The sequence below is a fragment of the Mauremys reevesii genome, linkage group 1 (genome assembly GCF_016161935.1).
Source record: "Mauremys reevesii isolate NIE-2019 linkage group 1, ASM1616193v1, whole genome shotgun sequence".
Classification (NCBI taxonomy): Eukaryota; Metazoa; Chordata; order Testudines; family Geoemydidae; genus Mauremys; species Mauremys reevesii.
The window spans coordinates 18,240,205-18,267,634 of record NC_052623.1 but is presented as its reverse complement, the minus strand read 5'-3'; the positions used below and the strand labels follow the sequence as shown (position 1 = coordinate 18,267,634).

Below are 27,430 nucleotides of genomic sequence, written 5' to 3'. Positions count from 1 at the left end.
TGCGCTGCTTGGGGCAGCAAAAACTGTAGAGCCGGCCCTGCAGACAATCGATGCCAGTAATAGACATTTGAAAATGCTGTGCTAGCCCAAGCACCATGCGGATCCACCTGACAAGCTCAGCTGTGCACTCAGATATGAATCATAGAATAGCAGGGTTGGAAGGGACCTCAGGAGGTCATCTAGTCCAACCCCCTGCTCAAAGCAGGACCAATTCCCAACTAAATCATCCCAGCCAGGGCTTTGTCAAGCCTGACCTTAAAAACCTCTAAGGAAGGAGATTCCACCACCTCCCTAGGTAACCCATTCCAGTGCTTCACCATCCTCCTAGTGAAAAAGTTTTTTCCTAATATCCAACCTAAACCTCCCCCACTGCAACTTGAGACCATTGCTGCTTGTTCTGTCATGAGCTGCACTATCAGTGACCCATGCTAATGGCTCTTTCTGCAAGGTGCTTAACCAGCCGCTGGGCTGTGGGATGCTTTCCAGGTCTGGCTGGGAGGTCTTGGGGCTCCTCTGGCAGGCTGAGTGCCCTTGCCCAACACTGGAGGCACTCAGTTCCTTGCAAGGCCAGGCCACTGGTCTCATGTCATGGTCTCTGTCAGCGCAGGAACACACAGGAGCTGCTGGGGACGGAGTCTAGTACAGGGAAAGAATTTGCCTGGCAGAATAAGGAAGGCTAATGGGGTGCAGGAGGTAGAGAGGCCCACAACCTACCCCCACCCCCACACACTATTTTCCCCAAATGCTCCATTCTACCACATCTGAGTTCGTGAGGTCTCGGTACCAGCTCTCATGTCATCATCTCACTTCCATGCTTCATGCTGATTGGCAGCCACAGCGGAGGCACCAGGAACTTCTGGGGGCACACAGACCAACCAACCTGTCAACCCTACAGGAACTTCATGGGGCATGTTGCCAGGCCAGCGTTGGTAGAAACTTGCTCTGTAGATGAGCAGAGAGCACATCCAGCACTAAAGCCACCCAAGCATATGCCTATATGCAGATTAGCTTATTAAAAAGTTTGTATAAAATGTCACCATAGAGCTGGCTGGAACCTGGCAGCTAATGCTGCTTGCTTACCCACCCATCGCTGCTAGAGCATGAAGGTCTCAGGCAGTAGGTTATTTCCATTCTGGAGATGGTCATGTCATGCAGTGAGTTCTCAGGGGCTCCCTGCCCCCATTGGTGGATGCTCAGAGACCCCCTGCTCCCATTGGTAGGTGTGTGCAGTTGGCACAGATGGGAGCTGCTCACTCGCTGTGGAACTGACCAAGGCAGCCTATGGGGTGGCGGTTGGAATGGGACATGGGGAAGGGGGATTTTGTGCTCCTGCCCACTTCGCCAGTGCCCCAGAGGGCTGAAAGTTCAGATCCTGGAAAGGTCCAACCTGTCTTTGTCCAGGAAGCCCAGGCTGAGAAGTGGGAACGCTGCAGCACACTCTGATGAGCAGTTACGTGGAAGTCGCTTTCCCTGCCTCCCCAGAGTGAAGCTAGGACTCCTGAATGGATGCGAGCCCCCAAGGGTGAAGCTCTCAGGTACCAGCTGTGCATGCTGCCTCCCTAGCACCCATCATTGTGTCTCATCCCAGCTCAGTAAGGACCCACGCAGCCCCCAGCCTTTGCTGAAGCAGCCAGGGGGTGGGGGCTAGCTAGTGCCAGTGGGAGTGGTGAGTTCTGTGATATGGGCACCTGCATTGGGCTGAGCCCATCCAGTGGGAGATCTGGATCACACATGCCCAGCGGCAGAGTTAGCTGCATCTTCCCCCCCAGTGGCAAGAGGAGAAGGTCTCTACCAGATCTTCAGCATTGCAGGGGGACAGTTAAGGGCTCCCCTCCCCGTCTCTCTAGTGATAGGTGCCAGCGTTGTCTAAGGGCAATAATTCTCCTTGTAGGGCTGGTGAGGCATGAAACAGAGCCAATGCTACAGCCCCTGTGGCTGTCCTTGCACCACACAGCCACAAGAGGGCACTCCCTGCCTGCTGAATGAGAAGCTGGTTCTTTGTCGACAGGCGGAGTCCTGGCCAGGCCAAGCTTTGGATTCCAGCAGTGAAAGGAGGATGGGAGAGGAACCAATATACTTCTCCAGCGGTGTTTTGGCACCCAGGCTGGCCTGGCGGAGAGCCCCCTGCCAGGAAAGTCACAGGCCCTGAGGGGGACATGGCAGCGGGCAGCAAGCAAACCAGACATCCCAAGGGAAGTTGAAGTTCTAGGCCTGAGCCTGCTCCTGTTGTAGGCAAAGCTGCCACTGACTTCACTGGCCGCTGCTGCTCGCTGGAAAGTGGGGAAGGAAGCGCTGACCAGCGGAAGGATCGTTAACACAAATCTCCCCCTTTCCGTCTGAGGAACTCTCCCCTTCTCTCCCATTGAACAGCCCTCCCCGGGACAGCAGAACACCATCTTGCTCAGGCTACCAGGAAGCAGAGCCCCTCTCAAAGAGGAAGGCTGGCTGGCCTTGTGGTTAAAGCGCTGAGTTGGGACTCAGGAGATCCACGTTCAATTTCCAACTCTGCCACTGACTCAACCAAGTCCTTTCATGCGTCAGTTCCACATCCATAAAATGGGCAGGGTAGGGCCGCCTGGGGAGGGGACAAGAGGGGCAATTTGCCCCAGCCCCTGCAGGGGCCCCCACGAGAGTTTTTCGGGGCCGCTGGAGCAGGGTCCTTCACTCGCTTCGGGGGCCCTGGAAAACTCTTGCGGGGCCCGGGCCCCCGGAGCTCCTTTTGCTCCAGGTCTTCAGCGGCAATTCAGCGGTGGGGGGGTCCTTCTGCTCCGGGACCCACCACCAAAGTGCCGGGTCTTTGGCAGCAATTCGGCGACCCCCGCCGTCAAAGACCCCAGACCCCCTGAACCCTCTGGGCGGCCCTGAAAATGGGGCAGACAGTCCTTCTGCTCAGCACCTCCTGTGTATTCAGATGATAAGCTCTTGGGGCAGGGGCTATGTTTATGTGCAGCACCCACCCCAGTGAGGCCTTTAGGTGCTGCAAATAATAATTAGTCCCATAGCATTGATGCAAATGGTTGCCTTAACATCCCGCCAGATGCTTCCCTACCAGGATCTGTTACACCAAATCCAGCCTCTGTTACACCAAATCAATAATTTCTCCATTGTTAAGGTTGTAACATGGGCCCAGTTTTTACTCCTACTTATCATTTTCAGGAGTTTAAAGAAAAAATGCTGCAATGGAATTTCAGTAAAATTGATCAAATTGATTTTAGTGGCATTTAAATATGTATCTTTTATGGTAGAGAGTTGGACCAAAACATCTAATTTTCCAAGCCCTTATTAAAGGCCAGGTTCTGACAGCCTTATGTTGTGCAGCTCTTTGTTCCATGAGTAGGCTCATTGATTTCAACGGGGCTACTCACAGACAAAGGTGCTAACTCAGGTTAAGGATTCCAAAATCTGGCCCAAAATGATTTGAGCTGAAGCATGGGCTGGTTGGACAAGCCAGTGTCAAGGAAAATCAGAGCCCGTTGCTCAGCGTCTTTAAACACTGTTTCAGAGTAGCAGCCGTGTTAGCCTTTATCTGCAAAAAGAACAGGAGTACTTGTGGCACCTTAGAGACTAACATTTATTTGAGCATAAGCTTTCGTGGGCTACAGCCCACTTCATCGGATGCATGGAATGGAACATACAGTGAGAAGATATATATATATATATATACATACAGAGAACATGAAAAGATTCAACTACACAAATTGAATCTATTTCCCCATGTTAAGTATCCTCACACCTTTTTGTCAACTGTCTGAAATGGGCCATCTTGATTATCACTACAAAAGTTTTTTTTCTCCTGCTGATAATAGCTCATCTTAATTAATTAGCCTCTTAGAGTAGGTAGGGCAATTTCCACCTTTTCATGTTCTCTGTATGTATAAATATCTTCTCACTGTATGTTCCATTTCATGCCTCCAATGAAGTAAGCCCACGAAAGCTTATGCTCAAATAAATTTGTTAGTCTCTAATGTGCCACAAGTACTCCTGTTCTTTTTTTAAACACCGTGATACCCAACCATGTTGTAACGCATTGGCTCTGTCACACACACAATAGGTAAAGCTCGGATGGTGGCAAGACCAGGTTTGTTCTGTATTTGTACAGCACCTAGCGCAGTGGGATGCTGGTCCATGGCTGGGGCTTCTAGCTGCTACCGTAATGCAGCTAACCAGATTCCCCAACGGTGCCCTATCACTGGCTCCACTTCAGGAAAGCACTTAAGCTCATGTTGAAGTCTATCCCTATTCAGGACAATACTGAAGCACATGCTTAACTTTAATAACAGGACTTAAGCACGTGCTTACATTTTGTCCTGAGCAGGGATGCTTTTCTGACTCACAGCCAGTGTGAGCAATGATCAGAGTGGTGCTGAGTCCTTTGCATCTCATCGGTGGTGGAGTCTGAGACAGCCCGCAGGAACTGAACTGAGGCCACCAGCGTATTCCAGTCCCTTCCATTGTCAGAGGGCAATAAGCTCACATTACTATCAGCATCAAGTAGATTTGAACCAGTGGACTGGACTTGAAAGACTTATTATTAATCCCCGCAAGCCATCTAGTCCCCCTGCTGAGAGGCATTTGAACAATGTCTCCTAGCTAGCAGCACTTAGGTCAGTTCGATTATCTCATGTACTTGAATAACAGGTTCATCTTTGTAGCCACAGGCAAGAGAATAATTTCCAAAGGATGCAGTATACTAACATCAGACACACACATTGTCTACACCGCGGGGAGGAAGGAATGTGGACCGATCTCATCTGAAGCCAGTGTTTGGAACAGGTGCAGAGAAGGGCTAATAGGATGAGCTGAGGAATAAAAACCTACCTTGTGAGAGGAGACTCAGAGCTCCTTAGCTTGTTTAGCCTATCCAAAAGAAGGTTCAAGGGAGACTGAGATTTATAGATTGCTCTCTATAAATACATCAGAGGGTTAAATACCAGGGAGGGAGAGGAGTTCTTTAAATTAAGTGCCAATGTGGACCCAAGAAAAAATGGCTATAAACTGGCCATCAACAAGTTTAGGCTCGAAATTAGGCGAAGGTTTCTAACCACCAGAGGAGTGAAGTTTTGGAACAGCCTTCCAACGGGAGCAGTGGGGGTAAAAAACCTAACTGGCTTCAAGACTGAGCTTGATCAGTTTATGGAGGGGATGGTGTGATGGGACTGCCTGCAATGGCATGTGGCCCATCGGCGACTGCCAGTAGCAAAAATCCCCAACAGCCAGAGACAGGACACTAGATGGGGACAGCTCCGAGTTACTCCAGAGAATTCTTTCCCAGGTATCTGCCTGGTGGGTCTTACCCACATGCTCAGGGTCTAACTGATCACCATATTTGGGGTCAGGAACAAATTTCCCCCCAGGTCAGATTGGCAGAGTGTTATGGAGTGCCCGGGCGATGCTTTGGAACCGCTCCCCAGAAAGCCAGTTAGGACTTTGGGGAGCCTCCTCTCCCTTGGAGCAGACTGTCTTCAGGGCAAGAAGCTCACACGGTTTCACCTTCCTGGGTCTGACCTTGGAGCATTTAGCATTCTCTGCCCCTCCGTGTGCTTCCCACAGCGAGTGCGCCCAGGCAGGGTCCTGGGGAAGCCAGAGGGTCCTGCACCCCCCACTTCGCAGTTAGACATGACTTTTAGACAGCCAGTAAAACAGAGGTTTATTCGATGACAGGAACACGGTTAAAAACAGAGCTTGTAGGTACAGACAACAGGACCCCTTAGCCCAGCAAGCCAGACAATCCCGTCTGCCCTCACTTCCCGTCCCCAGCCAGCTCCAAACTGACACCCCCTCCAGCCTCTCCTTCTCTGCTGAGTTCCTTTTCTGGGCCAGGAGGTCACCTGACCTCTTTGTTCTCCCACACCTTTAGCATCCCCTTGCAAGGGGGGAAGGGCCTGGGCCATTAGTTGCCAGGAGACAGAGTGTCGGCCAGAAACTGAGGCACCCACACAGTATTTAGAGGAAACATTAAGAACAGCCCCATTTTGTCACACAGAGACCCTGGGTTTTTTTCATCTTCCTCTGCAGCATGGGGCACGGGTCACTTGCAGGTTTAAACTAGGGTAAACAGTGAATTCTCTGTAACTTTAAGTCTTTAAACCATGATTTGAGGACTTCAGTAACTCAGCCAGAGGTTAAGGGTCTATTACAGGAGTGGGCAGGTGAGGTGCAAAGTGCAGGGTACCAGACTAGATGATCATGATGGTCCCTTCTGACCTTAAAGTCTGTGAGTCTTGACAGGGATGAATTTGGCTCAATATTTGCACAATGGGGAAAGTCTAACTGAAGTACCAGGCATTTACACGAGTCCCAGGAGAAAAATGGAAAACTCTTCCCCGTGTTCCCGATAAAGTGGCATCATTTCTGGCAGCCAAAAGCCCATTAACAATAGAACAGAGCTGCCCAGCCAGCAAATGCCGATCTTGCAGCCCTCTCTCTGATTACCTGGCTCACAGGATTGACTGGGGATGCAAGGCCTTTTCCTTATAAGGTCACTGGCTGAGATCTGGCCAGCTTGAGAGTGAGCAGAAGTTACCCCAGGCGCTCCCAGTGACACGCTTTGGCCAAAAGTGCCCATGCGCTCCTGGGATGCATAAGCAAGGAATCTCAAGTAGGAGTAGAGAGGCTATTGTGCCGCTGTAGTTGGCACTGGTGTGCCCGCTGCTGGAATCCTACGTCCAGTTCTGGTGCCCACATATCAAGAAAGATGCTGATACATTGAAGAGGGTTCAGAGAAGAGCCACAAGATTGATTAAAGGGTTAGAAAACCTGCCTTATAGTGATAGACCCAGAGAGCTCAAATCTATTTAGTTTAACAAAATGAAGGTTAATGAGGGACTTGATTATAGTCTATAAGTACCTACATGGGGGACAAATATTTAATAATGGGCTCTTCAATCTTGCAAGGAAAGGTCTAACGTGATCCAGTGGCTGGAAGCTGAAGCGAGACAAATTCAGACTGGAAAGAAGGTGTACATTTTTACCACGGAGAGTAATTAACCACTGGAACAATTTACCATGGCGGATGCTGACAATTTTAAAATCACAACTGGGTGTTTTTCTATAGGATCTGCTCTAGGAATTATTTGGGGCAGTTCTCTGGCCTATGTTACACAGGCGGTCAGACCAGATGATCACAATGGTCCCTTCTGGCCTTGGAATCTCTGACCCACGGTCCCAGGGCCGTACGGTGAAATAAAGGGGCGTCTCAAGTCAGTGCCTAGCAGACAGGCGTCCACAATCACAATTTGCAGCCTCAGCGGAGAGGCAGGACTGACTGGGCGCTGCCGTCCCTGAGGGCAATGTGGGGGAAGCTTGCAGCGCTGCTGCCCATACGGTACCGGTTCCCTGGATAAATAAGATGTCAGACACCCGCGCTGTCAAGTCAGCATCCTTCCCCAGCCCTGCGTTGATGGATTGTTCTGTTTTTGACTCTGCTTTCCTCCCTCAGCCAGCCCACCCCGAATGGGAAGCGATATCTGCCGCTCCTTTCCATGGCTGAGACGTGGAATGATTCCATGGCAAACAGTGCAGCTTGGCAAAAATAACCCTTTTCCTAGGAACCTCACAGCAGCATTTCCAGCTCGCGGCAAGGAGCCCGTCCGGCTGGGAGACTCGGGAGAGCAGTCAGTGGGAGAAGGGTCCTTCTCCCCCTGCCCCCAGACGCATTAAATGGTGGAGAGTAATTCTTTGGACTTCGACACCGTGCTATCAGCTTGGTGGTGGTGAGTTCACTGGACTTCAGCACTGCCCAACACAGCTGGGAGCAGGGACACAGGAACAGCCAGACATTCCCTAGCTCTGGCACAGTGCAGACAGTCCAGATCTGCACCTGGCCACCCCACCGTCCTCTCTGCCCAACTCCATGCCTTGCGTTCCTTGCCCAGGGAGGCACTGTGCTCTCTCTTTACATGACATGATGCTGCCATGGGTTGTATCTCTGCTGTGCTCATGTTGGCATGGGTGCACACACACACACACACCTAGCAGCTCTCAGCATGCTACTCAGCCTGAGATTCTTCCTCTGCAAATGGCTGGTAGCCAAGATGCACTGCACAGGGCAGAGGGAGCCTTGTGTAGCCTGGGGCAAGGATCCACAGCAACTCCCTTCAACTCCTCATTGATAACATCTTCTCTTGAGCAAGTCAGTTGTTCAGCCCCTGCAAGGAAGCAGCTTTATCAGGCCGGGGGTCATGACTGGTACTATCCAACATTCAGGAAAGGCAGATGGGCCGGACCCGGTGGACTGCCAGCATCACGCCAGTGGGCAGTGTAATCTCACACGTCTTGCTGCACTGCGCAGGAGAGCCCAGTTACAACAGGACAATGCAGGGATTGGCTAACAGAGCTGGAGCCAGTTATTAAGGATCAAGTTAGGCAGCCTGTGTTGTCCAGCCGGCAGAGCAGCAGACCGGGAGTCAGGAGCGCTGCATTCCCTTCCCACCTCTGTCATAAGCTCCCCTCTGTGACCCTGGACAAGTCACTTTGCCTCTCAATACCTCGGTTTTCCCATCTGGAGAATGGGGATACAACAGCCACCCTTGTAAAGGGATCTGTGGACAAAAGAGTTGATTCCATCAGAACAGCCAGTGCATTTGCGCCACTGCGGTAGGGGCTTCTCAAATCAGACAAGGCAGAGAAACACCCGCTCGACCTTGCCAGGAGAAAGTCATTGGAACCCAGTGGCTGGTCAGGTTTTAAGAGAGATGGGAAAAAAAATTGTGGCAAAACTTTTTCCAGTCCAAAAAAAGCTGTTTTGTGAAAGCGGAAGTGTTTTGCAGAAACGTCTTGGTTTCGACAAAAATGTTGTAGAGACGGGTGCACGTGTGTGCGCCTCTCTAACTCAATGGTCAGGGCACCAGCCCTAACCCAGGTTCAAGTCCCTCCTCTGACCCACAGAGATTAGGGCAATGATGTAGGAACAAGACGAAAAACACTGGGTCTCCCATATCCCAGGCTGGTGCCCTCCCCAGCAGGCTACAATCAGAGATTCTCTCTCTCATCTCACAAAAGCATTGGCAAGGTCTCATTTTCATTCCCAGGTGGAACAAGAAACAAATGTCCAAACCTCATTTTCAGGAAACAGAACTGGGCTCTGGGCCTGCTCTGGTTTTAACCCATTTGGGACTGTGAGGGTGGAGGAGACACTAGGGGGCGCTGTGGTGAGGAAGGGAAGTAATCCTGGTAGGCAGCCACTATAGATGGGGGCTGAATTCAGAAGCAGACCAGGGAATATCTAAGGTGCTTTAAGAACACTCTGCGGCCCTAACATGGCAATTTTTAGTAGCATCCTGTGTTAAGAAAAGACCTGAAGGATGATGAAACAAGGAACAAAGGTGTTTTGAGCACCTTTATCCTAGAGCGTATAGGGTCAAATTCACAGCGGGCAGACTTCATTGAAGGTTGTGACAACTTCTGCCAGTCTGGCCTGTAAAATGTAACCTTGAAAGCTCTGATTTGGTCCCGGAAGTTCAGTCTTTTCAATGGGACATTAAGTCAAGGTCCTGAGCTATTTGGAGCCATGGAAGAACCCAGGATGGTCTTCTCAAGCGTGAGTATAACTCCAGTGTCCGGGTTAAACACCCATATGGATAATTCCATCCCTCCTCCCCACATTCCTGGGTCGCTTTCATCGGACACAGTCTATTTTCTTCTTGCCCCCTAAACCACTGTCTTAGCCTTACTAGCAAGTTTATAGTGGCTACTGTGCTCCGCCCCAGAGATGGGTGCATTTTGACAGTGGGTGCTGGAATCCGTCGTACTATTACTTAGCACTTATAAAGTGCTTTCCCCAAAGCGCTCTGTAAATATCAGCATTCCTGTGATTTTATCCCCATTTTACACAAAGAAATGGAAAATTTAAGTGATTTCCCTGATGTAGGTTTGGAGGGGACTAGAACCTGGGTCTGAGGGATGCAGACAGCCGTGCTACCCAGCAGCTGCGAGAGGATCATATGCATTTTCACACAGACCCTGAAGATAAACACCAGGAAGTACCATCTTGGAAGGCTGGACTGAATGCTTCCCTCGTGGCCCCTGATGGGTCCAAGTGCCCCATTTAAGCCCAGGAGTTGTCTGTGTGACAAGATGCGACCTGCTTCTTGGCTTGTTCTCGGACTCCTGACACTGGCTCTGACCCTTAGCTCTGACTCTGACCTTCAGCGCTGTTCCTGGCCTCTGATCGCAACTGCTCTGACCACTAGGCCTGAGCGCCCAAGCCCCGGTCATGACACCCAAGGCCACAGGAGAAACATGTGTCAGTATCGGGATTTAGGACCCAGAAGCTCCAGGCTCCCAGCCCTGTCCTCAGATCAGGAAAGCAGGCTGCCTCTAGTGTATTTGTAAAGCACTTTGCGAAAGACTCTCTAACAATCAATACACTCTAATGATCATTTTTGCTTAGTGGCCCAGGGTTGCTGCATTTAAATGGCTGCTCTGCAGGAAACACACTCACCTTGTGAAGGTCCTCAAGGCCCTTAGGTTTCAGAGCCTCCACAGAGTTATTTCCGGAGCCTTTAGATGATCCCGCAGGAGCTGAAATGGAGAAGATGGTTAAAACCCAAAAGGAGCAGCGAAGAGCTGAATGGATGCTTGTGCGGCACTTCAGACGTGTAAATCGCTACTTCCCAGCGAACGCTGCTGCACCGCCCCATGTGTTCATTACAGATGTTTTGCTGTTTCCACTGAGTCACCTTCTTTCAGATCTTCTGGGTCCTGAGACAGGAGTAAGAGCACCCAGATACCACAGGGATGGGCTGCAAGACAGATTAGAGGAGAATCTAATCAAGAGAGAAAATGACCCTCCATTTCTGGACTTGTAGCTTAAATGTTTCCTCACCATCACTCTAGTTTCCCCTAGCGCACAGTACGTTGTGGGAGGTTCTTTAACCACAGAGCATTCGATTGGCCTTTTTCCCCTCTAGCTAGCTGTGCTCTCAGGGGCTGTGTGTCTGAGGGCATGATGTGCTTTGACTTTCTCGCACCCCCTCCCCCGCTGGGGGATGGCTGCCTGGCACGCCTGGCCCAATGGTGGGTTCTTTTATGTTTCACTGGTCATTCTCTTCTTCCTTTGGGTTCCCTTCTGCCCCTTTCCTCGCATGGGATTGGTGTTTGCTCTCCCAGGCGGTGTTATTAGGCCCCGCTAACACAGCCAGTGAGAGCACCCCGGATGGCCTTGGAGGTAACTGGCTGGGCACAGCTGCCGATAATTCTCTGATAAGGCAGTTTTCCTGCATTGCTCGGTGAGTCACTCTCTCCTGCCTGCGATGTCCTGATTCAGTCGCTTCCTTGCCATGCTCATGTCTGGCCCCAGGGGAGAAACGCCATCCCTTCCACTCCAGAACCTCTAGCTCTGCCCTGCCTCCACAGGCTTGGGTTGCAGGTTAGATCCAAAACCTGGAAAGGGAGCTCATTTTTCTTGGCCAGTTTGGAGACAACCCCAAAATGGCACAAAGTCTCTCACAAGCCCACTGATCTTGCCAGATCTCTACCACTGGTGACTGCTCCTATCCCACAAGAACAAGCCGGGTGGGGGGGAGGGGTGAGATTTCTGCCATTTGGGGTCACAGTCTGGTGTGACGAGCTCATGAGATTGTGGCCCCATCAGATCAGAACCTGCCCCTGGCCCTGGTTGAGACCCTGGAAGCTGAACTCCCGCCCCCCTAGCCAAATCGCACTCAAATCTGCCATCCTCTGCCCATTTAGAGCTGCTTATTTTTGTAGACTTTGCTCCACACTCCAGCTGTTCAGAGGCAGCTTCTTCGTCACCACTCTGACGACAAGTGACTGCCCCTTGAACGCCAGCCACTGCGGCACGTTAGCCCCCTTTTATATTCATCCTCGTCAGAACCAATCGGACTCTGGTTCCCGGGGAGGGCTGGTGCTGACACTGAATTTGGCGCCTTGATTACCACAGCATCCTTCTCTCTGGCCTGGAGGAATGTGATCCCATCCCCTCATAGCCCCTCAGAATGCTGCTGCTGCATTTCCTTCGCCTGTCGCTTTGCCCCCTCCACGGGCTCCCCTTTCTCTGTCACATCGAACGCAAGCACCTTGTCTTCACTTCCAAGGCCCTTCACAGTCGGCCCCAACCTCCCCATCAGCTGTGGATGTTCGCCTCTCATCAGCCCACCTCTGCTTCCACTGCTCACTTGTTACCTTCGCAAACACATACCTTGGTGCTTTTCTCCCCTCTGCCCCTCACGCTAGGGAGGAGCTCCCTGTAAATATTCCCAATGGTCACTCTTTAGCCACCTGCAAAGCCTTCCTTAAAACTCCCTTCACCCTGATGCTTACAAAATAAACCTGGACAATGGTTAGGCTCCTGCTATGGCAAAGGCTGCTGCCTGTCATGCTGAGGAATGCTGGCTCATTGGTTCCTAGTTCTCCGCCATCTGTTTGTATCCCTCTTGTCTCATACTTAGATTGGCAGCTCTTTAGGGCAGGGACTGTCTTTTCGTTCTGTGCTTGTACAGCGCCTAGCACAATGGGGCCCTGGCCCATGACTGCAGTAACATGCCTCCTGCTGTGATCTGTGCCCATTTCCTCAGATGATGACAAAACCCATAATGCCCATGGCCAGTTGTGCAACAGACAGATTAGAGTGATGCTGGATTCCTTCCTGACCCCTACAGCAACCAGTTTATGCCCTGAAGCATGAAGTTGATTGCCTTTATTTTAGCTTGAATAACTACTCACATTATTGGTCAGAAAGTTTCCCACTCCTGAGCATCTAATTCTGACTGCCTGCACTGGCGATTTATACACACCAGTCACACACCAATGTGAGACTGAATTCCCTTTGAAGATTTCTCCAATTAAAAGAGCAAGGCCCAAACAGAGAACACCCATCCAGATCTATGTTTGCAGCTCAGACCTCTCTATTACAGATGGAATCTGAACAGCAAACCCAAAACGGAGGTTACTTCCCTGTAAATGGGGAGTTCTCGAGATGAGTGGTTCCTGTCTGTATTCCACATGTGGGGTACGCTAGTGCACCACGTGCCTGAATCCAGAGATTCTTAGTAAGCAACAGCACATGTGCGGGCCAATGGATGCTGCTCTCCCCATGCCCTGGGTGTGGCGCTCAAGACGTAGTGCAGGCCGATGCCGCTCCAGTTCCTCCTCTTACTGCGAATCAGACAAGATCCAAAGCAGAGGGGAAGGAGGGAGAGTAGTGGAACACAGATAGTGACCACAAATCTTAATGACCTTCCAGTTACAAGTAAGCAACCTCCATTTCTTCTCCGAGTGCTGGTCTGTATGTGTTCCATATATGGGTGACCGACCAGCAGTATTCAGACTGGAGGAGGGTGTGAGGATGTAGTCAGTAAAAATGCTTGAAGCATGGCAGTCCCTATATATGCAGTGGAGTCCTGAACAAGCATGTAATGTTTTGTGACTGGACCTCCAGGTAGCTGCTCTGTGTATGTGTGGCTGAGAGAACAAGAGATGTGTGTGCTCATAGAATGGGTCCTCACCCATTCCGGGAGAGGGATACGCGCTAATTGGTAGCAAGTGATAATGCAGTAGGACATCCCTTTAGAGCACTGGCTCCCAAACTGGGGGGCATGCCCCCTGGGGGGGTGAAGAAACTCCAAGGGGGTGTGTGTGTGTGTGAGGTTGCCTGGCCTTAGAGCTCCTGGCTGGGGAGGCTAGCCCCCCCCCCCGGCCCTTCCCCTCTTCTCCACCCGCCCCCGCAGCCACGCCGCTGCACAGGCAGCGCAGCTTGCGCCCACCCACCTCCCAGGCTTTCCAATAAGCCAGTCCTGCCTCTCTGAGCGGCCTGGTAAGGGGGTGGGGAGTGGAAGGGTTGGATAAGGGGCAGGAGGTCCCGGGGGGGCAGTCAGGAGACAGGGGGTGGTTGGATGAGGCGGAGGTTCAGGGATGGTGGTGAGGAGACAGGGAACGGGGGGTGAATAGGTGTGGGAGTCCTGGGGGGCCTGTCGGGGTGGGGGTGTGGATAGGGGTTGGGGCAGTCAGGGGACAAGGAGCAGGGGGAGTTGGATAGGTGGTGGGGTCCCAGGAGGGGGCAGTCAGGGGACAAGGAGCGGGGGGAGTTGGATAGGTGGTGGGGTCCCAGGAGGGGGCAGTCTAGGGACAAGGAGCGGGGGGTGTTCTTGAAAATTAAAAGGGGGCGTGATGCTGAAAAGTTTGGGAACAACTGCTTTAGAGATTCTCCGAGAAGATACTGCTCATACTCATGGCCTTTCTGCTATTGTGACAAATCTTGGTAATTTTTCGATTGGTTTGGTCCTTTGCAGGTAGGACGCCAGAGCTCATCTGACGGCCAAGGAATAAAGTCCTGTCTCGTCAGTGGAAGCATGGGGTTGCGGAAAGGGAACCAGTAAATGGATCGGTTGGTTGACGTGGAATTCAGAAATTTCCTAGGGAAGAATTTTGGACGAAGGCGAAGGGAGACCTTTTCCTCGTGAAAGATGGCATATGGTGAGCTGGCCATGAGTGTTCCCATCTTGCTCACCTTCTGGGCAAAGTAACAGCATCTAAAAATGCGACCTTTGTAGAAAGATGGGACATAGAGCAGATGGCCAAAGGTTCAAATGGTGGCCTGGTGAGTAGAATAGTGGTTGGCATCATCAAATGCAAGCGGTTCTCGACCAAGGCATCAAAAATAGCTCTCAGCAGATGGGTAGCACTTGGTGGAGGTCGTGGCAACAGAGGGGGCTGAAAATTGAGGTCTGAAGTCTGTTGCTTGTTGCTGGGCACTGGAGGTAGAACGGTTATGAAGTGGGTGGTCTTGCCCTGTACACCTGCCCTGGTGTTTTCTCTTTGGGACCAGGGTGTAAATTCCCAGGGAGCGGAAGGTCGATCTCGAGTCTTTCAACAAGTGTAGGGACTCATCCCTTTTCTCACGGACCAAGTTTGTCTGGTCAAATGGTAGATCCTCTGTGGTGTTCTGCACCTCCCGAGAGCAGAGCCAAGACTCACATCTCCTAACTATGCTAGTGGCTAGCCCTCCAGATGCCATGTCCACTGTACCCCCAACAGCTTGTAGAGACGGTTGTGTCACTAGTCTGCCTTCCTCAATCAAGGTTTGAAATTGGGCTCTGTCCTCTAGGGGAAGCTTGTCCTTAAAGTCCGCCTGTCGGGAGTAGTTACTGAAGTTGTATTTCGCTAACAAAGCCTGATAATTAGTGATATGGATGTAAGGATCTGTGAACTAGAACCTGGGTCTGCAGAACCTGGGCCAGCTGATGTTCCCATAGTGCCAGCAGGAGGCCATGCAGAGCCACAGGAAGTACCGCCCAAGGGATCCTGCGGCCTTCTGATTGGCCAAGCACCCTATTTAACCCTGGAGGGTGCCCCAGGAAGTTGTCTGAGCAACCACAGAGACTTCAGGCTTGCTGTGGCTCCAGACCTCACCTTGACTCTTGGTCTCCGACTCCGGCCTGACTCTGACCCTGTCTCTTGCTTATTGAGCCTGGCTCTAGCAATTCCTACCACCCCGTCGCTGATCTGAGAACCCCAGCAGTGCTGTGACCATTAGGCAAGACTGCCTGTGCCCAAGTCCCTTGCAGTTTTCCCAGACCCACTTCTCACCCCCTTTGCAGGAGCCCCTTAAGAGGGATATGTAAGGGGCAGGTCTACCACCCTCACCCACTGGACCCCCGGGGGTATGGGATCTGAAGGAGCAGGTCTCACAACTCCAAACAGAACCATCTGTCGCAATCCCAAGTGACACAGCTCCTAGCAGAAAATCAGATGCTCTGCGAGCAGCTAGCACGGTCCCAGGGAGAGAATTCCATGCTCCAGGCTTGGGGTGGGCCACTGCCATCTGCACAGGGCCCCGCCGTACTGGTACCTTAGCATTTGGATGGGAACAGCCAGGAGGTCAGGGAGAACCTGAACCAACGCGTCTCCTTTTCCTGCTCCGCCCTCAAGTGTCTCCCACCAACCAGGCCAGGGTGGGACTAGTCTTCAGTTTGCTAGCTGCAGAAGCTCTGGATTGGGCCTGCCCTCTGCTGGAGCAGGACAGCCCGGTGTTAGCAGACTGGAACATCTTCCTACGAGCATTTTCCTACGACTCTCTTTGCGCTCACTCAGCGGAAGCCACGCTACCAAGGCCCCAGCAAGAGCAAGGCCCAGCTCCCTCACACACGGCCCAGTTCCGGCGACTCACGGCTGACGTTGAGTGGAACAAGGCAGCCCAACTGCCTCATTTTTGGTGTGGACTTAGTGAGGAGGTAAAGGACAAGCTAGCCCGCGTTGAGACCCTGACCTGTGTGGGTGCTTTCACTGCTTCTCTCTCCGCACTGACAGCCGGTGCCTGAGGGAACGGAGGAGAAGTGGGGCACACACCTCACACTGAAACCCCCAGGGCCCAACCATCAACTGATGCAGGTTGATTGGGCCACCAGTGCTGGACCCTGGAAGAAAAGGAATGGCACAATAACCTATGTTTTTAGTGCGGGGTACCAGGGCACGCCCTCACTTCATACTCATCACAGACTTTGACCCGCACGGAATTGGGAAATGAGTGACCCCAGGCCATATGGAGGGACAGCCGGGGCACTACCAGGGCACTATGCTCCAGGATCTACCTCTCAGCCCTCTGGAGAAACCCGACCCAGGACACACAGGTCCTCCCCATGCTTCCAAGTACTAATAGAGTTACAGTATCATGGATGGAGCCAGGCCCGGCTTTAGGAAGTCTGGGGCCCAATTCCTACAGTTTTGACGGGGCCCCGGCAGGGATGACTAAAAAACAAAACAACAACAACAACAAAACACATGTAAAAAACCACATGGGGCTTGTACTCACCGGGCGGTGCTCCGAGTCTTCGGTGGCACTTCGGCAGCCGGTCCTTCACTCGCTCCAGGTCTTCGGCGGCACTGAAGGACCCACCGTCGAAGTGCCGCTGAGGACCCAGAGCAAGCGAAGGACCCGCCACCGAAGTGCCACTGAAGACCCGGAGCGCCGCCAGGTGAGTAAAAATTAAAAAGGTGCCTCTAGCCAGGGAAGGGATTCTCACTGGGCACGGGGCCCAATTCAGGGGAATTGGTGGAATAGGCCTAAAGCCGGCCCTGGATGGAGCCAAGCCAATTCCCCCTCAGTGGGCCCTGATCAATTATGCTGATAAATCTCATAGATGCTAAAGCCACTTGAGCACTACAAATCCCCCTCTGTTTAAAACCTACATCAGTTCCCCTAGAAACAATAGGTGGCCCCTGTCACCTCAAGGCCAGTGACACAGGAAACAGTACCCGTAGAGGCCGTAATCCAGGGCAATTGGGAAGAGCTACAGTTCAACGGGCTCCATTCTCCACACTTCGCCCTAATTCTCTGCATCAGCTGGCTGGAGCAGTACGACCCTCGTGTCTCCTGGCGAGAAAAGAGGATCAGCTTCCCCTTTGAATACTGCCAAAACGCCTGCCGGTATGCAACCGGCTCTAACCCTTTGGCCCCGGCCTCTTGCGGCTGATTGGAAGCGACTGCCTCTGTGGTGGAATTCCAGATGTGGCAGCTAGCCAGAAGGAATCACTCCCAAGCCTGAGTCCCTTCTCCCTGCAATGTATCAGGATTTGAAAAGAAGAACAGAGACACGGTGCCTCCGCAGTGAGACTGTGACTGCACCACAGACCTGCAGCCTGAGACGAAGGGCCCTTCTGGATGGATCTATGCCATGTTCAAGCCAGAACCAGCAGCCGTTTGGAAAGCCTGGCCAATGCCGTCATCCGGCACGCCACCTCCCCAGCAGGGGCTCCAGTTCTTTTAGTTATGAAAAGGACAGAATACTACACCTTTGCATAGACTATTGGGCCTGAAACCAGGTGACTCTTCGAAACCAGTATCCCCCTGCCTTTAATCTTGGAGTTACTGGAGCGTGTGCGATCAGTCAGAATTTCCACCAAACTGGATCTCTGCTGCGCTTCTAACTTATTGTGGATCAGGGCAGGAGACAAGACTGCTTTTTGAACCAGTGACTGGCACTTTGACTATTTAGTAGCGCTGGATAACTGATGTACAGAGCTGGTAACTTCGAATTCTGCTCCCTGTGGGACTGCACCTTTGCGTTCCTAGGAATCTGCTGTTTTGTGATGCTGCGGCCATTTTGTGAGGTCAGAGCTGGTGCAGCACGTGAGATGCACACCCTGCTTTCTCCCGCAGATTAGACTGATGCTCTGCCTCGTTTTGAGGCATCCCCTAATTAAGCTGATTGTATTTTCAAAATCATAAACGGGGACAGTTTTTGTGGTGACATTTTTAGGGGTGTGAAATCCTCATACAAGAGCCAAGAGTGCACTGTTTAAAAAATTCCCAGTAACTCAGGCTTGGGTCTACACCTAAAACACAGGTGCACCTGGCTACGGTGCTCAGAGCAGTGAAATATTTTGTGCCCTCTGCGATGATCGAACCCCAGTGTAGAAGCAGCTAGGCCGATTCTTCCCTCCACCCAGCTACTCACTTTCAAGGCAGTGGATTTAATACAATGGAAAACCCCCTTCTGGGGCTGTAGTAAGTGTCTACACCAGGGTTTCTTGAACAGGGGTCAGTGCTTGTGTAGGGAAAGCCCCTGGCAGGCCGGGCCGGTGTGTTTACCTGCCCCGTCCGCAGGTCCGTCCGATTGCGGCTCCCACTGGCCGTGGGTCGCTGCTCTGGGCCAATGGGGGCTGCTGGAAGCAGCGTGGGCTGAGGGACGTACTGGCCGCCGCTTCCAGCAGCCCCCATTGGCCCGCAGCAGCAATCTGTAGCTGTGTCACTGCAACCCCTGCAGTGTAGACGTACCTCAGTGAGTCTATCATGAAAAACCAAACAAGGGTCATTAACACTCACTCCTCTAAGCAAAAGAGCAGCTTTGACAGTGTGCTGGTCTACACTGGAAGCGCTACATTGGCGCAGCTGCACCGACACCGCTTTGCCACTGTAGCGCGTCTGGGGAAGACGCTCTATGCGGACAGGAGAGCGCTCTCCTCCTGGCATGAAAGATCCACCTCCGCGAGAGAAGGGAGCGATGTCGGCGGAAGCTCTCTCCCTGTGCACTTCGGTGCTTAGGTCGCTGTAACTTACCTTGCTCAGTGGGGTGGCTTATTCACAGCCCTGAGTGACGTAAGTGATACCGAAGTAAGTGGCAGTGTAGACCTGGCCAGTCTCTCTGCTCGACTTCTCACTCCAAACGCTCCTGCCTCCACCGGACTGGTCATTCCCCACAATGGGTGGAACCCTTCTGCCATGTGCAGTCGGCAGCAGCAAGGGCCAAGTTCAACTTTAGGACTTCCTCTTGCAGAACAAAACCGGCAGAAGCTCTCACCCAGCAATCTGGGAAAGTAACACAACCCCGGGTGCCTCTAAGAGGCCACGTTTCCCCACTCGCAAGCTGTGCATAACAAACGAGAACTTTTACTAAAAGGGCATGGGAACCAACCACCAACCACAATCATCTTCAGACACATGGGATTATAAGCAAACTCCCCCTCCCCCCAGAGCACCCTGGGCCCTGTCCTTCACCTCAGTTTCTCCTCCTGCGGTGTCAAAATCTGACAAACAAGTGGCATTTTAACACACCCCTCCCCTCTCCCTCCATGGCCCCCCACTCACAGCTGCTGCCCTTGGTCAGTGAAGACCCAGAGTTCAGAGGTGCGTTCATGCGAGTTCACCTCCCACCTCAGGGCTGGGGAGGGGGAAGGCATCGAGCGGTGCCTCAGCTGCTGCTTTCTGCCGCTGCAACTGGCTCATAGTGACCGCTGTTCCCGCCGCTGCCTGCTGCTGCACCGTCAGTCACGCCGCCGCCATTGCCCGGTTGCATCTCTGCCGCCACCTGCATCTCTACTGTGTGCTCTGCAATGCAACATCTTGAGGTCCCGCCACTGACCCAGCGCTTGGTGATTTCAGCAGAACCTCACTGCTAGGGCAGGCTCCTTCGCTGAGACGCTGCCCCATGGCAGGTCTAAGGCGTAGCACTGAGGTCTGGTCTATCGGTATAATTATGTCCCTCAGGGTGAAAAATCCACCTCCTTGAGCGACATAGTTACACCAACCTAACCCCCCAGTGCAGACGGCGCTATATCGGCAGGAGAGCTTCTGGGACGTCCCAGAATAATCTGGTAATTACCTTGGTAAACCCAGGATTTAGAGGCACTCCCCCCCTCAGCTGAAGTAAAAACTCTTCACAGCTGAAAGTACGTGGTTGTCTCTTTACATGTGGAAAATCACCCCCACCACTAGGCCCCATGGCCTCCTTTTCAACTAGAGCTTATTTATTACGAGGGCCCTTCCCCTAAACCACTTTTATTGGATTATAAACATTGTGGTGATTTATTCCGACTGACGGGCTGGACAAAGGAAAGTGGGAGAGTGAACTTCCTGGCTCGGGAAAAGGTAGAACAGCATACGCTTCCGGCCGGCGAATGGAGCAGCTGCCTCAGCTTTCTGGGATGAGGAGTTGCTCAAGTCTGCGTGTTTAAGTCACGTATCAGATGAACTCCAGTTTCACTCATTGCCATTTATTCTGCTTGACTTTTACGACCGGCGCTTCCTTTCCTTTATCTGATTTGCACTGCAGACACTCAGCACTGGTCCAGCGGTTTAATGAATTCTAAGGGGTAGTGTTAATGTATGAAAAATAGAGTGGAAGTGCGGGAGGACAACCACAGGACTGATAAACGCAGCACAGAACCTCAACTCCTGCTAGGTCAGCGGTTCTAATCCAGCCCAGGCGGTTAGAATGGGGCACCAGGCTGGCAAGGCTGCATCTAAGCCCTGATTCAGCACATGCTTAACTTAGACTGTTTGCTCTCTGGGGCAGAGACTGTCTCTGTGTTTGTTCAGCATCTAGCGCCACAGAATCCTGGTTCATAACTAGGGCTCCGAGATGCTATCAGGGTTACAAATAACAGGTGATAACTGAAGTTAATTCTTAAAGTTGAGCTTGTGTTTAGCGCTTTTCTGAATAGGGGCCCTAGATTCTTAGTAGAAAAATGTCTAAATCACAAAACCATCACAACTAGCAATATCAGAAGACAAACTAAGTAGCAAATGAGTTTTCTCAGTGAGTATCTATGGAAAATACAACCCAGGGCATAAATGCATGACATTAGACAGAGTTTTGATTAAATATCTACAGGCATTTCTAGGCCCTCTCTGGAAATGTACATAGGAAAGGCAATATCCGCATGCTAATCAAGAGCAGGTAACTATAATTCAAGTGAACGTAGTATCAAATGCAAACGCCACTTGTAAAGTCCGACTCAGCCTTGAGTTTTGTTAGACTTGGAATATTATGTTTGCTTTTTACTGCAGTTGGAGTTGGAACAGCTGCTGCAGTTGGGGTTGAATTGCCATTTCTGTTATAAACCCCCTTGGTGAACGTTGACAAGCTTTTGGAAAGTTTCTGCAAACTCCAGTCAGCTGCCTTTGATCTTGGTTTGTTAAAAGGAGCCCAGCCCTTGGTACATATGCTTTGATTAGGTGTTTTATATACATAATGGATGAACCAATTTGTCAAGATGGGCTGGATTTGCAGAGCTCACTGAGATCTAAGGGACAAGCCCTGTTTGAAGGAAATGGATTCATTAATTTTGAGTTTCTGTGCATTTTGAAAACATGGGGTGGCGGATCTGCTGTTCCTTTGCTCTATGGACTCGTAGAACATTGGGGAGATAAAGTCCAGCAGACACAAGCGCTTTCAGAGGCTTCGGACAGTGTTTTGCAATGCAAGGAGGTGGTGGTGGATCCCTACTGCTGCTAGACCTAGACTGGGAGCCCAGAACTCCTCAGTTCAGTCCCTCGCTTGGTCACTGACTGTTCGTCTGTGGGTCAGATTCTGCTGTCAGTTATATCTAGGTGCAAGTTCAGGGTAACTCCCTCAGCTTCAATAGAAGCCATTTGCTGCTTAGCACCTCTAAGGTTGGCATTTCTAAGCAGCCTATGGGTGCCCAGCTGCCATGGAATGTCAGTGGGATACAGGCACCTCACTCCCTCTGGAAGTCCTTAGCCAAGCCCCATCTATTCAATGGACTCTCCATTCCCTGCCTATCCCCTAAACCAGGATGCTCCGTGGGTAAGTCACAACCAGTCTGGGTCTCATTGTTCCTTTACAAATGGGGATAATCCCTCCGTCCCTTCCAGGGGCTCCCACCCTCTTCCCATCTTGTTCATCTCACAGCTGGTAATCCACGGACTGCCCCCCTCACTGCTGTGCACAGAGCAGGGAGAAGGGCGGGGGATTCTCAGGGTACATAAGCTGAGAAGAGAAGGAAAGGTTGGGAAGGGAGCTGCAAACTGAACTTACTTTTTAACCCTTTGGTGCTGGCACACGTAGAACTCCTGTGTCAGTGCTGACTCACTGGGTCTTTAGCATGATGCCTCTGGAAACACCAATACATCTTCCAGAGGCTGCGGCTGCGAGTCTGTCACGGAGCTCGTGGAAGTCACAGATTCTGTGATTTTCCATCACCTCCGTGAAATTCCGCAGCTGCTGGTGTGGCTGACCCAGGGACCACCCCAACAGCGGCTGGTGTCACAGGCCCCGGGGCCCCCCAGAGCAGCGAGGCCCTGGGGGCCGCTAAGATTTAGTCAGGGGTGTTTATAGTAAAAGTCCTGGACAGGTCATGGGCAATAAACAAAAATTCACAAAACTAAAAATACCTGTGACTAAATCTTAGCCTTAAATGAAGGCCAATGCAAGTGGAAGTACAAATACAATGTGATGGCAGCGTATTGACTGTCCCAGGCTAACGAGGCGAGGGAGACGAAGCGCGGTAAGGGTAACAGCAATGGGGCGCACGCACCTCTCGCGAGCGCCTCCTGGCGGCTGGGTGCGAACCTGCACTCCGGCGCCTCCTATCGGCTGTTGTCCTCGTCCTGTGGGTCTTCAGTGACTCAGCCCTTTGGCTACATCACACAGTTAATATGCATGGAGGAACCCCGCCGGGGTAACACAGGCCAGCGAATGGTTGGCCCTCTCAGGGGGGGTCTTTGGCCCTGTCTCTATTCTAGCCCCTTTCTCGGGCTTTTAGTGCTGAGTCTTAGCCCCTCCTTGGAGCTTATGCCCTTCCCTGGTGGCTTCCCACTACTCGGGGTCCCAGCCCCTTGCTGCTCCTTTCCCTGGGCCACTTCTCTCTTAGTCCCACCACCTTCTTGGGTTCTCCCTCTGTTCCCTGTCTGAGCAGGGTCTCTCTCCAACTTCCCTGCTCATCAGGCCCGTGAGTGCCTTTTAACTGAGCCTGCTGGGCTCTGATTGGCTGCTTCCCTGCAGCCTTTCTAGGCAGGCCTGGTGGACCCACCTTTACTGGGACAGGGTGTGGTAGGACCACAAGGCCTCCAGCAGGGGGGCTCAAATGGCCCAGTACTCCTGTCACAGCACAGAGAGGTTAAGTATCTCTCTAAAGTCTGAGAATCCCATCACCACAGTATCCGAGCACCTCAGAGTCTTTAATGTACTTTCCTTCCTCACACCTCTGTGAGGTGGGGCAGTGCTATTATCCCCATTGCACATACAGGGAACTGAGGCCCAGGGAGGCTAGGTGACTTGCCCAAGGTCACACAGGAAGTCTCTGGTGGAGCAGGGACTTGAACCAGGATCTCCCACACCCTAGGCTAGTGCCCTACCCACTGGACCATCCTTCCTCTGCAGTGTGTCTTTCTTTCCCAAAGCCATTCAGTGGACAAGCCGGGAAACAGACCACAGCATCCCTGACTCCCAGCCCAGTGCCCAACCAGGCCGCCCTGCCACTCCCTCTTAATAACCAGGCCCCCTAGTTAAGAGCTGAATCCTGACCCAGCAGCCTAACTTTAACCACCCAGTTTTTAAAACCTTCCCTTCCCAGCTGTATGAAAGCTGATGAGCTGCTGGGGACGCAGAAGGAAACTGCTCACAAATGGGTTCATTAGACACAGACACGTTTCTTTTGCATGGTTGTCCCTGTAAACAAGATTTTGCTTCCCAGCTGGGTTTCACTTAAGAAAGGATTTTAAATACACCAGTAAATAATTTAAATGGCTCCTCTATAAACACAGGAAAGGAAAACAGAAAGCTCCATGCACTATTTAGCTTGCCATTGTTCAGCTGTTTACTATTTAATGAACCTACTGAATGTTAACGGCAACCGCTCACGTTCAAACCTTACCACTTCACCTGTCTTCATGCAAAGGCCACAAAATTAAACCTTTTCAGGCAGCTCACGGAGAGCAACTGCCTTGGTAACGGCATTTGTAACCACTCAGCCTAAGCGAACGACACAAGGCTAATCAACGCGCAAGCTTCAGGACATACGCGGATCTTTGCAGGGGTCAGGAAGGAATTGTTGTCACCTACGTAGTTTGTTAGAACTGGCCAGGTGCATTGCTGGTTTCTACCTTCCTTGGAAGCCTGAATTTGTGGCCACTCAAAAGCCCGGGGGCTCGTCTGGCATGGCAGGAGGCAACATACCAAACAATGGTCCGATCGCTTGGGGTCTAGAGGCCCAAACCAAGATCAGAGCCCCATTGTGCTGGGTGCTGTACATACACATAGAGCTTCAATTCTAAGCAGACTAGACAGACAAGGGCAGGAAGGAAACAGACACACAGAGGGGCAAGTGAGTGGCCCTGGGTCTCCGAGGTCAGTGGCACAGCCGGGAGCTGCCTCCAAACTCCCAGTCCAGTGTCCTACCCACCAGATCACACCATGAGACCTGCTTGTGGCAATCAGCCTGCCTGGCGTACTCACATGGACAAAGAGCCTCTGAAACTGACTGGCAGCCCTCGGATGATCAGGGTCCACCCCCATTGCTGCCTCTCCCCTCCCCTGCTAGCTGCCCATCCACCACTTGATTTCCCTCTGGGAAACTAGCTCCTGAGGGAGGTAATCCTAACGCCACTAGCAAGGTGCAAAATACAGCCAAAAATCCCAGTGCCCCATCCTCCCGCTGTGCAGATCCCTGCAGCTCAAAGCTGTTCTCTGCTGTATGCAGCGAGGTGATTAAAAGCAATAATTACAGCAGGAAAAAATACAGCCCAAGATAATTACACTCCAGGTCCAGTCTTGTGCATTTCTTACAAAAGCGCCATGCTGCCTATGTGACTTACTGCAGCATGGCAAGGAGAAGCAATTTCCTCCTGAGCATTCCTGATGGTCCCTGCACCTAAACATCGCTCGAGGATGCCCACGGACAGCCCAGAGAAGCCTGAACTTGTCACAAGCCTGAACGCGTGATGGAGGGATTTGTGGGTCTGCAAATGAGGACATGTGGGCACCTGCCCTGCTCAACGAGGGCGTAAGCGTGTCGGTTCGTGTGTTGCTGATGCCAGTGTTGTGCATGTGGGCACCTGCATCCTTGTGCATTCCTAGCAGCATGTGTCCTCCCCTCCCCCTTCACAGAGTTCTGTTGCCTGCCCCAGTCCTAGCTTAATCAGCTGCTCAGAGATTCAACCTTGAAGTTGAAATTCCATTCCATGCAGAGCCGGCATCATTAGAGGAGGCTGTCAGGCTGATTGGGATGTCAGGGTTCTGAGCACAGCACATGGTGCCACAGACCGTATGCTTGGCAGCATCTCAGCAGGCATCAGAGGAGCGTTAGCCTGGATTTGCAGCCTTAGCTCTGAATCTCCCTGTTCTCGTGGGCTTGGCTTAGGGTGTTCATGTTACTTAATCGTGGCTTTTTTGTGGTTTAATCATCATTTTCTTCTGCAAGAAAAGCAGTGGGCACCTCACTGTAGAACGTGGAGCTGTGGGCACTCCCTCAAGAGAGTCCCCTATTGGCTGCGATGATCAGGGATGGGCCTGAGCCAGCTCTGTAACTGCGAACACCTGCGAAGTCTGGGAGTGTTTAGCTAGGGGACAAGGGGTGGTTTGGCACGTTACATAGTGACAGGAGAGCCAGCTGTGGAATTCAGATTGAGTCCACGATCCACATCCTGCCCCTTCGCCCGCCAGGATTAGAATTGGGGGCATTCAGAGCTGGGTCATGCTCTGGTTATTTTGAGACCCCTCCCACATTCCGAACCCCTCGGTCCCACCCCCATCACATAACAAACTTCATTCTGCACATGTGTGGGAAAAATTAGAGGGAACACTGGCCACAACCCCAGGCTCCTGGTGTCCCTAAGCCTCTGGCTGCCAGAAGCTGGGACTGGACAACTGGGGATTGATCACTTGATAATTGCCCTGTTCTGTTCATTTCCCCTGAAGCACCTGGAATTGGTCACTGTTGGAAGACTGGATACTGGGTAGATGAACCATTGGTGTGACCCAGTATGGCCGTTCTTATGTTATGTTCCTAACCCTGATTCTGAATGAGCAATCACAGTTACTGGCCAGCATACATGCAGCCCTATAGTTCTGAGCAGACCTACAAACAACAGCAGTACGTGTGCTGCTAACCGTTCACAAGTAACCCTACAAGAACAAAGCCACATGCACACAATGTAGCGCTGACTCCTCAGTAAACAGCAAGAGGCCAACAGGTGGTAAACATGGCTGCTAAATCAAGCACAGAGTTATTTCACAGGACAATATATCGAAGTTCTTACAAGCTGGCCAGCAGGAGACCCATGAAGTCTGACTCATCACTGGCTGGTGGCCACTTGATCAGAATTGAGAGAAACAGGCTCAAATTTGTAATCCTGAACTGCAGATTATCTTCTTTTGAGGTCTGAAAAATAACTGCAGAAAGGATGAGCCCAAACACAGTTTACTGTTCCGAGTGGCTATTTGCTTTTGGAAACAAGCTATTACGTTTCAGGAAAAACCTCGATTTGCAGAGCTGGTCACGCCCAAAGCATTTATTTCAATCTCACAGCCAGGCAATTCTCGAACTAAAACATGAAAACTATAATCCTGCATAACTGAAATGCACCAGTTCTCATTTTACCAGCTACACGGAAAGCAGTTACCCCTCCTGTTTTGAGGGATTAATACGTTTTTAACACCCCAGAATTACCTTCATTTAGCCCTGGCTGGGACTTTGACAATCAATTGTTTCCCCAGCACTGGATTAACCCATTCAGACGATTTCAGAAGAAACAACTGCAATTTTTATCTCCTCTGGATTAACTACCCTGAAATCTCCCTTGTTATCTGAAAATAATCAAACTCCCTGTCAGGGCCGTCTGTAAGATTCTGCACTGACCTTAACAGTGGCTTCTGTGCCTCTGAGAACCTGGTGTGAAGCAGGGCTCCTCTCCAGAAACATTAGCTGGGAGGCTTTTAGTTCTTTCACTGCCTCTGCTGCTGTCTGTCGCAAAGGCTGGGGTTCCGTGTGGTCTCAGAGGAGTGAGGGGTTGCTGATTTTCACGTTGCACAGCTCTCTTGCTTTGCCAAGTCAGTGGCAATTAAGGGCCAAATAGCGTGTAGAACTTGAGAGCTGTGTGCAGGATTTACTAAAGAAGAGATCAGGGTGGTACCATTTCTGATGGCAGCCGCTAGAGCTGCTAGTTGCTAAATGCAACCGCCTTGCTCTCCAAACGAACACCAACAGCGCACAGTCCCTCTCAAAGGCAGCACTG

The 27,430-nt window shown here is 51.6% G+C and overlaps 1 long non-coding RNA gene across 1 annotated transcript; it reads right to left on the bottom strand.

The window, feature by feature from the left end:
- Window positions 1–811: 811 nt before the first annotated feature.
- Window positions 812–27,205, bottom strand: LOC120395971. The gene is made up of 3 exons (XR_005592904.1): window positions 27,055–27,205; window positions 10,442–10,521; window positions 812–942 (listed from the first exon to the last, which is right to left on the bottom strand). It is a non-coding gene; the product is annotated as an uncharacterized LOC120395971 (long non-coding RNA).
- Window positions 27,206–27,430: the final 225 nt, after the last annotated feature.